General features: G+C 46.4%; 1 pseudogene; it reads left to right on the plus strand.

The window, feature by feature from the left end:
* Positions 1-2,655: 2,655 nt before the first annotated feature.
* LOC126388606 (uncharacterized) lies at positions 2,656-3,531 on the plus strand (annotated as a pseudogene).
* The last annotated feature ends 1,050 nt before the right edge of the window (positions 3,532-4,581 follow it).

The following is a 4,581-nucleotide window of genomic DNA, read 5'->3' on the forward strand; positions in this document are numbered from 1 at the left end:
TAGATATAGCACTAGGGGAGAATATTGTCTCACAGGGCCCCAGCTTGATATTACCTTTATCATGGCTGTAAGTCCTGGGACAGCAGAGGCCCTGTGCATCCTAGCTCTTAGGGATACCAGCTCTGGGGGCAGGCAGGGGAGGACGAGCAGGGGGAAGTTTGGGTGATGGACCAGATGAAAACCGAGGGGGAGGAGCTGGGGGAGCTTTAGTTTGTGAAGCAGGAGAGTTGAAGCTCCTGTGTGACTTGAGGGGCACAGTTTTATATGGGGAAGAGTTCAGCATAGTTGGTCATAGAAGTCTTGACCTTGCTTTATGGCCCATGGGGGAAGGTGGGGATGAAAAGGAGAGGGAGAGGGACAAGTCTCTAGAAGGGGTAGATGTGGCAGGGGGGGCCCAGGGCTGGTCTGTGGGTAGAGGAGGTGGTGGGGGTGCTGCCGGGTCTGAAACTTCTGCTGGGGCCGTCACAGACGAGTCCAAGGCCTGTGATGAGGGCCCGGGGGGAGGTGGAACCGATGGCGGGCCTGAAACCTTCGCTGGGGCCGTCACAGACGAGTCCAAGGCCTGTGATGAGGGCCCGGGGGGAGGTGGAACCGATGGCGGGCCTGAATCCTTCACTGGGGGCAGTGGAGGCTGTTGTGGTGCTGGAGCTGAATCCTTCGCTGGGGGCGGTGGAGGCTGTTGTGGTGCAGCTGGTGCTGAAACACTGGCTCGGTCTCTGGCTTCTGCGACAGAGATGCTTCTCTCGTTCCTCTTTTCTCTCACTGGTCGCTCAGGACCCTGTCCCGGCCCATTCTGATGCCTCAGAGCGTGGAGGAGGTGTTCCGTCAGCACTCTCCTCCCACCTCTGCACAGGTGTGGGCCCTTTCCCTTGAACAGGTCCTCTCGTTTCCAGAACAGATAAAAGTTCTCAATGTAGTGCAATCCTCTGTGCGCACACTCTTTGGACAGCCATGTGTTCAGCTGAAGCAGCCGGCTGAACTTGTTTATCTTCCTGTCTATGTTTGGAAGAGGTCCACTAATGAATGCCTTGACCTCCACTTTATCAAGCTCCTTGAAGAACTTAGTGAAATCCCTTTTCAAGACTTCAGTCTGTTCCTTTCTGATGTCCACTGCACCCACGTGCACGATCAGCTGTTTGACTCCTCGGTGTGTAGACAAAACTTTTGGGAGGAGTGTTGTTATCTCAGAGACAGTGGCACTGGGACAGCAGCATGTTTGAATTCTTCCGTGGTTTATGCCACTGATAGCACCGTCTCCTATCAGCAGCGTATCTCTGACCTTGACGTTTGGTCCAGATTGTCTGTCTGCCTGCTGTCTTTTGCCGACTTTATGGCTCCAGTTTCGTGAAGATAATCCATTTTCTCTTTGTTCGTTAGAAACATTAAATTCAGTCTCTGACAGTGGCAAAAATCTGTTTGTAAGCTGTATTTTGGGTGATGTTACGTAGGTATTAACATTGTCTCTCATCACTTTGTGCTGCTTTGGCTTAGCACCAAGTTCTCTCCAGGATGAGGCATTTTGGTCTTTACAGAGTTTTGGAAAAGACACAGTATCACTCAGGTTTAAGATGAAAGTAGCAGGTTTTTCACCCTTTTTACTGAAAGTAACTGTGGGCTTCTTACCACCGGATGTCACTGGGAGCGTCTTGTGAAGTCATTTTTCAGATTCTAAAGCAAAAATCCGTGCTTGTAGCTGATTAATTTCTTGTTGATATCTCCGACAGCGTTCACAGAAGGAATTTGTTTGGTTTCTTCCCCCGGATATGCTGCTGGCTCGTCAGATCTGGTTAAAAATATAAAAATGTTCTTCAAAGTCTTGGTTTACTTAAAATAATTCATGAAATGATGGATATAGAGATTTTCCAGGATTTGTAGAAGGAGTAAAACGATTAAAAAGCAGAGTAAAGAAGGAAGCAGGCTGGAGCAAGCAGGAAAGCGTCTGCACTCTTCAGAAGCAGGAAGCAGACCCCAGACTTTCACTTCAGACCCCTGTGTTTGCTTCCTGTATGAATGAAGAGCCAAACCATGATGTTTGACGAGCCTGGTCCCACTGGGCAGTGACTTGCAGCATAAGAAACCAGGGGGAAAAAAGCGTCCTTTAAGGTTGGCATGATGCGGGGCCGCTTGCTGTTGTAGTTTAACAGTGCCCGGTCGCATCAGGGGGAAACATTGCAGGACAAGGATGAAAGTTAAGGCGAGGAAAGTTAAGGCGACAAAAGTCCAAGTGGGGAGGGCGGGAGGGGTGGTGGATGGGTCCAACAAACCCTGACCTTCACTTGAGACAAAGATGTTCACGTCCGGCAAGATTCTAAAGCCAAACCCTGTTCTTTTTTCCTAAACCACATGCTTTTGTTGCCTAAACCTAACCAGGTGTTTTGGTTGCCTACACCTAATGTTTGCCTAAACCTAACCATGTGTTTTTGTTGCCTAAACCCAACCATGTGTGTTTGCTGATTGACTTTCTTCTGAGAGAAAGGTGTTCGCATCCTGCAAGATTCTAAAGCCAAACCCTGTTTTTTTTATTAAACCACATGCTTTTGTTGCCTAAACCTAACCAGTTATTTTGGTTGCCTAAACCTAATGTTTGCCTAAACCTAACCGTGTGTTTTTGTTGCCTAAACCCAACCATGTGTGTTTGTTGTTGAAGGAAAGAAAATGTCAATTCGAGGTGTACCGACATCGTGCCAGATGTTTAGTTATGTCCCTGCCTCCTTTAGTGACAGTGGTAATTGTAATAAGTGTAGTTTATTTGCTGCGTTGGATGCGAGGCTCAGTGAATTAGAAGCGCGGCTCCGCACCATGGAAAATCACTCGGTAGCTGCGGTAGTTAGCCAGTCCCCTGTAGCCGGTGCAGAGCCACATAGCATAGCCTTTGCTAGCGGTTCCCCGGTAACCCCCGTGTAGCCAGGAGGCTGGGTAACTGTCCGGGAGAAGCGTAGTTCCAAGCCGAAGCCCACGGTTCACCACTAGCCTGTTCATGTTTCTAACCGCTTTTTCCACACTCAGCGACACACCCGCTGAGGAGAAAACCCTGGTTATTGGCAGCTCTATTCTGAGGAACGTGAAGTTAGCAACACCAGCGGCCATAGTCAAATGTATCCCTGGGGCCAGAGCAGGCGACATTGAATCTAATTTAAAACTGCTGTCTAAAGCTAAACGTATATTTAGTAAGATCGTTATTCACGTCGGCGGCAATGACACCCGGTTGTGCCAATCGGAGGTCACTAAAATTAATCTTGCCTCAGTGTGTGAATATGCAAAAACTATGTCGGACTACGCCTCCCAAATCTGACCACTGATGACATGTTTAGCCGCATGTCATCATTTAATCGCTGGCTGTCCAGGTGGTGTCCACCAATGTGGGTTTCGTTAATCATTGGCAAACTTTCTGGGGAAAACCTGGTCTTATTAGGAGAGACGGCATTCATCCCACTTTGGATGGAGCTGCTCTCATATCGAGAAACCTGGCAAAGTTTATTAGTAATTCAAAACCCTGACAACCCAGAGTTGAGATCAGGACTCAGAGTCGCAGTCCTACACGCTTCTCTTAGTTTCTAGTGCAGTGACCCACCCATAGTTTTATACAAACCGTGTCTGTCCCCCGACCACCTAAATTATCTAAATCTAAAATTAAACAAAGCAGAGTTGTGCATAACAACCTCATAAAAATTAAAACCTCTTCTGTCACAGAAAGGCAAAACAGGAGAATTAAATGCGGACTGTTAAATATAAGGTCTCTATCATCTAAAGCAGTGTTAGTAAATGAATTAATGTCACATAATCATATTGATTTACTCAGCCTCACTGAAGGCTGGCTGTGTCAAGATGAATATGTTAGTCTAAATGAATCTACTCCTCCCAGTCATAATAATACCCACATTCCTGGAGGCAGCGGCCGAGGAGGGGGAGTTGCAGCCATTTTTAACTCTAGTCTGTTAATCAGCCCTAAACCTAAACTAGACTATAATTCATTTGAAAGCCTTGTTCTTAGTCTTTTACATCCGACCTGGAAAACCTTGCAGCCACTTTTATTTGTTATAGTGTACCGTGCTCTTTGTCCGTATTCTGAATTTGTATCTGAATTCTCAGAGTTTTTATCCAGTTCAGTTCCTAAATCAGATAAAGTTATTATTGTAGGCGATTTTAACATTCATGTTGACGTTGATAATGACTCCCTGGCTATCGCGTTTATCTCATTATTGGACTCCATTGGCTTTAGTCAGGGTGTACATGAACGCACTCACTGTTTTAACCATAACCTCAATCTAGTTCTGACGTATGGAATTGAAATTGATAACCTAACAGTCTTTCCACAGAATCCCTCGCTATCGGATCATTATTTGGTTACTTTTGATTTCTTTTTACTCAATTACACGCCACTCAGCAACAGTTACTACTCTAGATGTTTGTCAGATACTGCTGAGTGGCAGATCGGTAAGTCCTTCGTCAGATATCCTCAGGATGGCATTGACAGTAATTATACCAAGTTTCGTGTTAATCCGCCCAATAGATGTTGAGATATAAAATACTTCAATTTAAAGAGCACCAACTTGTGGTCATCACCCGGAATTTTGCACGGAG

This window comes from Epinephelus moara, chromosome 4 (assembly GCF_006386435.1).
Source record: "Epinephelus moara isolate mb chromosome 4, YSFRI_EMoa_1.0, whole genome shotgun sequence".
In the NCBI taxonomy this organism is placed as follows: domain Eukaryota; kingdom Metazoa; phylum Chordata; class Actinopteri; order Perciformes; family Serranidae; genus Epinephelus; species Epinephelus moara.